The 7,693-nt window shown below is 62.6% G+C and overlaps 1 long non-coding RNA gene across 1 annotated transcript; it reads right to left on the bottom strand.

Annotated features, from left to right (window-relative positions):
• Positions 1–850: 850 nt before the first annotated feature.
• On the bottom strand, positions 851–6,824 carry LOC132526461 (uncharacterized). Its single transcript, XR_009542586.1, has 5 exons — positions 6,688–6,824; positions 3,875–3,979; positions 3,346–3,530; positions 3,046–3,215; positions 851–1,349 (listed from the first exon to the last, which is right to left on the bottom strand). It is a non-coding gene; the product is annotated as an uncharacterized LOC132526461 (long non-coding RNA).
• Between the last annotated feature and the right edge of the window lie 869 nt (positions 6,825–7,693).

Below are 7,693 nucleotides of genomic sequence, written 5' to 3'. Positions count from 1 at the left end.
CAGCCAAGCGCCTGGCAGGGATTAGGGCTTTGCCACCGATAAGCCCAAAAGTGGGGAGTCTCAGTCTGGACCTCCAAGAGTTGGCTGGCTTGGCGATGAGCCTTGCCTGCAGTATTAGAGCTGTCAGCGGGGTTTCTCCTGCCCTGCAGGTAGAAGACGTGAGCCGTTATTATTGCTTCATGAGGAGGGGGGAGGGAAGCAGGGGGAGCAGAGACCAGAGGGCAGGGCTGTGGGTATTAGGAGGGGACCTGGTCTGCGGGTCCTTGCTGACCCCCGTGCAAGCCTGGGCGCATGCGGTCACCTCCCCCTCACTCCTCTCCCGTCTTGCTTCCTTCTGCGTGAAGTAGTTGAACAATCTGTCCTCGGAGGCCATGAGTGTCTTTAGGCTCAGGACTCTGGGCTGTTCACTTAACCAGCACTCAGAAGCCTTAGAGCCCAACACTGGACGTGGGGCGGCTGCTCTCCCTCCCTGGTGGCATCCCGCAGCCACACCAGCCACATTTCAAGAGCGCAGTAGCACACATGTCCTGTGGCCACCATACTGGATGGCATGGATGCACGTAGGATGTGCCCAGCGTCCCCAGGTTCTCCTGGCAAGTGTTGTTCTGGGCTCTGCACAGCTGGTTTAGTGAGGCGCTGAGAGCGTGGGCTGCTGGACTCACACCCCGGCTCTGCCACGCACAGCCGTGTGGCTTGGGCCATCGCCTAACCTCTCTGTGCCCCTCATGTCTTGTCTCTAAGCAGGGATAACAGGATGTTTGTGAGGCAGGAATGAGGATTACAGTTAATCATGTTACTCACTTAGAACGTGAGGAGTGCTTTGCTTAGCAATTTTTTTTTATTACTCATTTAGTTAAGATTTCACCTAACAGACACTTAGGGAACAGCCTACTTGGTGCCAGGCGTGCCGAGGGGCCCAGCGTGTGGCCTTGCTTCCATCTCCCAGCCACCCTGAGTCTCGGTCTCCTCCCCTGTGATGGGGGCGTGGCTGGTTAATAAGCCCTGCACCACTCTCCGGGGACAGAAAATGAGGTGGGGTGTGTGTCTGCCTTTGCAGATGAACACTGCCAGATCCCCAGGGAAGCAGACGCACCTCCCACCAAAGAGCATTTCCTTAGCCCCCGTGTGTTCAAGGTAAAAGGAGCAAATGAGGTTCCGGCCTCCGCCAGCATCTCGGTGGGGACGTGAGGTCTCTGCCTGGGCTCCCAGCCCTGGACCTAAGGTCCAGCGGAGCGAGAGGGGCCCTGGGCCAGACGGGATTAGCGGTCAGCTGGCTGAGCCCGGTTCCAGGCCCAGCTGTGTCGACCGCTCTCTGAGTGACAGAATCTCAGGAGCCTCTATCTCCTCATCTGAAATGAAAGGAGCAGGAAGCATGTGAACATTTCCCACCGCGATTACACCGCTTCCCTTGGTAAGCTCTCCATGACGGACGCCCCAGGAGCAGGAGGCAGGAGTGGGGAGCCCACCAGCCGAGAAGGCAAAGGGAAGAGGGAACGGATCTGGGAGCAGGAATTCGCATCCACAGCCATGGACTAGCGGTGAGGCCAGCAGACGGTCTGGCCTGGGATTAGGATTCTGTGGCTGTAGGTGCTTCCTTCTTTCTGCAGATAAGGAAGCCGGTGCCCAGGGAGGGTCCACTCCTGTTTCAGGTCACACAGCACTTTGGTGCCTTGTCCCAGACTGTGACCTGAGTCTCCCAATGCCCACCCCTCCCTCTCTCAGGTCCCCTGTGCTCTTGCAGGACAGAGACAGGCAGCAGGACCACAGGAGCAGCCCCCCAGGCTCGGGGTAAGAGGCCCACCCTGAGAGCCGGGCTCCTTTCCCCCACCAGCCGGCACAGGCCTTCGCTCTCCTCCCATGATAGCTGGCCCAGGAGGACCCAGCTAAACTATCCTGACAGGGCCCCAGGGAAGGTCAGCTGGTTCAGGCCACAGGCAATGCATTAAAAATACACTGGAAACCTTAATTAAACCAGTGAATCATCAGCCTGCGTGGTATGTGCTTGCACACTCTGACCAGAGGGGCGAGGTCAGCCTGGAAATCCTCAGGCTGGGTGAGCCATTGGGGCCCTCGCTGGCTCGAGACCGGTTCTGGGGGCTCCCAGCTCCACTCAGCCCAATCCCGAAGCCCTGGGTCCCCATTAGCTGATTGGGGTCCCCGGGCGGCCTCTGCAGCCTGAAGAAATCCAGGCTCGTCCTCAGCCCCCTCCTCCATCACTGACCCGATGCCCTTGGAGGTCAGAGTGGACTTGGGGTGTCAGGCCGCATCCCTGGAGGCCCAGTTACTGGAAGGTGCGGCCAGTGGAGTGGCCACACCAGGCCTCCGGGGAAGCCCTCCCCGCACAGCACGGAGCAGAAGGACGGACCGGCTCACAGCGGGGCTGCCCGTTGGGCCCCGGGCCCGCTCTGCTCCCAGGCGGCTCTGCTTGGGTTGCCGTACTGCCTCTGAGCAGGTGCTTTTCTTTTTCCCTCAGAAAGCTTCTGAACTAAAGCCGAAGCATTACTCACCTAACTCATCACCTGCCGATATTAACTTCCTCTCCCTCCTGTAAATCTCCCTCCGAGAACCAGCATTCCAGCCTCCACGCCTCCCCACACCCAAGGCTGGAGACCCAGCAGGCTGCCTTGCGTGTGCGTGCCTGTGTGTTCCAGTGTGTGCATGCATGTATGCATGTGAGAGCACGTGTGTGTGTGTGTGTGTGTGCATTCCATCCTCCGGCCACATCTTGCTCACTCCTAGCAGCTCATCTGGAACCCCTGGGGTTGCGTCCCCCAGGCGTGCCCTGTGCATGTTTCCTCATGGTAACGCTCCCAAGTGACAGCCAGCAGGAGGGCCACGCACTGGGACCACACACAGGTGCCCACCCAGCCCCGCTGCAAGGAAAGCCCTCTTATGCCCCCCCCCCCGGTGTCTGGATGGGTCACTGCTGACCCATCTAACCAGAACTTCTGGATGACAGGTTCGTTTTTGTAGTTACAAAAAAAAAAAAAAAAACACGTAAAGTAAAATGAAAATGTACCATCTTAACCGCTTTTAAGTGCTTACTGGCATTAAGTACGTTCGCGGTGTCATGCCACCATCCATCTCCGTCTTGCAAAGCTGGTTTAGTGAGGCGCTGAGAGTGTGGGCTGCTGGACTCACATCCTGGCTCTGCCACGCACAGCTGTGTGGCTTGGGCCATCGCCTAACCTCTCTGTGACCCTCATGTCTTGTCTCTAAGCAAGGATAACTGCTTAAAGAACTTTTTCATCTTGCAAACTGGAAACTCTGTACCCTTTCAACCCCCCGCCGCCAGCCCTGACAGCCACCCTTCTGCTTTCTGTCCCTATGAGTCTGACCACTTACCCGCCTCTGTAAGTGGGTCACATGGGCTTAGCCAGGCTGCGCCTGCCCCTCCCTGAATGCAGCGTCCTCCAGGGTCATCACGTCGGAGCAGGGGTCAGGGCTTCATCCTTGCTCGGGCTGGATCGCACCGTGTGGATGTGTTTTGTCTGCCTGGTCATCAGGCTGGCGGGTCGCTTGATGCCAGACTGTGGGGCAGAAGTGGTCAACAGTGGTGTCTCCCCACTGCCCTTCCCTTCGGGAGGCTGCAGACGCCTCTGTGCTCTGAGTACCAGGTGCCATGAGGAGCAGGGAGGATGGAGCCCTGCTTTCCCCCGCCTGTCCAGTACCAAACGCGTGTCCCTAGAGCCCAGCCCTCATGACAGTCCCCAGGAGGGTGTGCCTGGCCAGCCCAGAGGTGGGGCAGGAGCCTGGCCAGGGAAGAGCATGCCAGGCAGAGGCACCAGGTAGGGTCGCCTGCCCTGCTCCCTCCAGAACCCCACCCGGGACCCTTTCTCGCAGAGCCTGTCCCTGGGCCGGGAGCCCTGCTGACCCAGGAGCCCTGTGCACAGGGCCAGCCCCTCTGCACGCAGCTCCGTGGTGCTAAGCCCCGTCTCAGCCGTCGTGCTGCCCTGCTGCCGGCTGTATAGTGCACGGCCTGTAAAACAGACAGAGTGTCGGCGGGATCTACCGTCTGGGGGCCGGGCTTAGGGACCCTCCATCCGTCATGCCTCTCAGGGGGAGCACGTGCTGCCCACTCGGGCTCACAGGCCTTCTTGGGCTGGACCCCCTGCACCTCCTGCAACACTTTCCCTGAACTGTCTCTCATCAGGCAGTGGGAGCAGCTGACACGCAGGGGTGGGGGGACGAGGGACCCGGCAGGAGTAACAGGAAACAGAGGTGGTGAGAGCAGCTTTCCGGGAGCCCTCACCTGCTTCCAGGGGGAAAGGGCATGAAACGGGCAGCCCGGGGTCGATGGTTCCACACCCCCAAGCTCAGCCCGAAGGAGGAGAACCGCAGCTCTGACAGCTCTGGAGACAGGAGGAGAGACGGGGGACCCCTGACCTTCCGAAATCCCCGGTCCTGCCCTGGGTGCGAATCTTGGAGGTTGGGCAGGGACACAGGACTAATGCGGGGGGACAGGAAGGTGTCCCAACACCAGGGCAGACCCAGCTCAGTTTCCAAATGTGTAAAAGAGGAACAGAAAAGCGGTGCCCACCCAGGGAGCTGCGTGAGCCCACGGCAGGCAGCCCGCGGCCAGGAGCCCGGACATCCCGCTCAGCACACCGCCACGGAGCCCACGCCCCGTGGACCACCCTCCTCAGCACAGCCTTGTCCTTGGGAGGGAGGAATCTGCTAGAACTGCCCAGAGGCCGGTCAATGCTGACCCGGGGGGAGCTGAGGTGCCCTGGCTTCGCTTTCTCTTCCAGACACTTGGACTCGGCTGGATTCAAACAACATGGTTGCTGCTATAATTTCTATTACAGTTGACGTCGCCCAGCATTCGTGGTGCTCCCTGTGGGCCAGGCGCCGTGATAGTGTTTTCCATGGACCCCTCATTTGATCGCAGAGTGGCCTGGTAAGAGTCGCCGAGAAGGGACTCAGTCGCAGGGACACTGGCGCAGCCCCTGCTCCGTGTCTGGCCCGGGCCTGGGGTGGATCCAGAGGAGTCCGTGGCTTGGGGGCTGCGGACAGACACAAAAACCGACAAGCTCTCGCAGGATGCGGGCTGGCCGTTCGCTGTGCGGACGCTGAATGCTCAGGCCTGGGAAAGCTTGCAAAGGGGGAGGGATGTGGCTGGGGGCGCAGGGCTCCAGGTGGTCTCCCCCGGTCAGCACCCCACCCCAAACCGCTCGCCATCAGCACCAGAGGAAATGGAGGCTGCACAGCCCGGGAGCAGGGGACAGTGCAGTGGGGACAGACTGCCTTCGGCCGCTCACATCCCTCCAGGGCATCCGAATCCCAGCCTCGCCCACGGCCCTGCACAGCCGTCCTGGCCCAGCCGGGCGTCACACCCTCAGTTCCGGGGCCAGAACCTCCAGGTTACCCAGCCTGCTTAGTTCTGGTCCCCTGGCCTTGCTGAGACCACATGCCCTGCTCACTGGCCAGCCAGGGTCACCAGGACCTGTGCCAGGCTCCACGCTGTGGACCGTCCTTGCAGCCAGCACTCCATACCCACCAGGCAATGCAGCCCTGGGCCCTTCTCAGCCTCCCTGGGCCTCCCCAGTGGAGGGGGGTCAAGGAGACCCGGTTGCACCACCCCAGCTCCCGGAGCCCAGGGTGCAAGGGCCCCACAGTCTTCTGAGCTCTGGTGTCCTCAGCCTCGGCGGGGAGCGCACCGCCCCCACCCATGCTGTGCGGCCGGTCAGGAGGGGAGGCCCGCCCAGCCGCCCGGTGGCTCTTGCCGCCCTGGTCCACTAGGAGCTGTTGGCTTTGCTCGTCCGGTGCGCCAGCCCCGCCGTCCGTCTCGTATCAGAATCTACGGAGCCCTCGGCTCCTGCCCCCACAGGCCTGATCCGGTGGGTGTCACTGTGTCCCAAGCTGCCCCACCCCTCACAGGATGCTGGGCGACGCAGCGAGCTGGGCACTGGCGGGAAAGGTTGGCGTGTTCAGTCCAGGGCGTTTGCTGTGACCGTGTTGGAATCAGGCGGGGCCTCGGCCTGTGCCAGGGCGGCCTGCCTGCCGGTGCTGCTTAGCTGTGGCACGGGAGGGCAGGGGGCAGGCGGGGGGGCAGGGAGACGGTCCCAGGAGCCGCGAGTGGAGCCCTCTGCTCGCCGGGATCGTGCCGCGGGCACAAAGAAGCCCACCTGGGTCAGCTCGAGAGCTCATCTTTGGCTGACTGGAGACCCACGCGTGGGCCCACAGATACAAGTGCACTCATTCAGATAGGGTGCTGGCCACGAGCACACACGCATGCACACGTGTGTGAAGCCGTGAACGGGCAGCCCTGTGATGTCACCCAGAGAGGGTGGCCTCGTGGAGCTCGCAGGATGGACTCGGCCCCAGCCACACTCCTGAGTGAAACTACAAATTCCACGTCCAGGAGGAGGGAGAGCAGGTGCCGCGGCCGCTGCCGTCGGGCCAGTCGGATGGAGTCAAGCGGGCAGGGGATGGGGGCACAGTGACAAAGCTGGTACTCGGGGCTCCACAAGGCAAGGACCCCGTGGCAGCCAGCGGGCCCAGGGACACACAGGCCCCCACGCTGGGCCATGGCAGAGGCCTGGCAAAGGGGGCAGCGGGGGTCAGAGGCCACAGGGAGGAAGGACATGAGGGGATGCTGGCCGTGAGGGCCGGGCTGGCTTGCTTTTTGGGTCTCTGGACTCGGCCTCGGGGCTGGCCCAGACCTCGGGGTGGGAGGGGAGTTACCGTCCGATGGACCAAGGCAGGTCTGCCAGCATCCAGAGCTCTCACGAGCGCTGCAGGGAGGGAAGGCGCCGGGCTGGACATGGGGTCAGGGATGGTGGTGGCAGGAGGTGGAAGGAAAGCAGAGAGGATGCAGTTAGTGGTGGGTGAGGCAGCACAGCCGAGTGCCTCAGATGCCACGGAGGGGGACTCAGGAGGTCTTGGGGAGGGCACGTCAGGGGGGCAGGCCAGGCAGTGAGGTGGGCTGTGCAGACAGATCTCGATGGGAGGCCGTGGAGGAAAGAGCAGGCCTGGACCGGCATCCGGGCGCGGCCCGGCGGATGCGGGGAGCAGTGGGAACAGCCCGGGGTTTCTGTGCTGGCCGCCGAGACGAGGAGGAAGATGGAGCTGCTCTGGGAGGAAGACGACGGTGGGGTCTCTTTTGTGTTTAAGGTGTCCGTGGAACATTCCAGACACAGAACAGCTCCAGGCTGGAGGAGGAGACTGAGACCAGAGCGGGCAGGGGGAGGGGGAGGCCACAGGGAGCCCCTCAGGTGTGCCGGCTGCGTGGCCAGACGGGAGCTGAGGTCGGGAAGTGACCTGGCCTCCCTGCTGTGCTGGACAGGCCCTAAGGTGTCCCCGTGACCTCTGACGCCCGCTGTCCACGCCTTCAGTGTGGACACGCCTGTGACCAGGAGAACGTGGTCAAGGTGATGGGCTGTCCCTCCTAAGGTCTCACAGGGTCCTGGAGGACGCGTCCCGGCGGCAGACTTGCCCCGGGTGCCCTCCCTGCTGTCCCAGGGCGTGGGTGACCGTGTTGGCCGAGGACACGGGGCAGGGAGCCGAGAGCAGTGCCGCCCACGGTCCTGTGACTTTGGGGCAGTGGCCTCTGCCGCCCCCCAACCCCGGGCGTGGAAGCAAGCGCACCTGTTCAGCCCTCCAGGAGCCCGTGCACAGGGGACCCCACACGTCGGCTGGGCTCCTGACCCACGGAAGGTGGAGATGGAAGAGAACTGGGTGGTTAGAGCTG

This window comes from Lagenorhynchus albirostris, chromosome 9 (assembly GCF_949774975.1).
Source record: "Lagenorhynchus albirostris chromosome 9, mLagAlb1.1, whole genome shotgun sequence".
In the NCBI taxonomy this organism is placed as follows: Eukaryota; Metazoa; Chordata; class Mammalia; order Artiodactyla; family Delphinidae; genus Lagenorhynchus; species Lagenorhynchus albirostris.
Note: the sequence above shows the minus strand (reverse complement) of the source record. Positions and strands in the feature narration are given on the sequence as shown.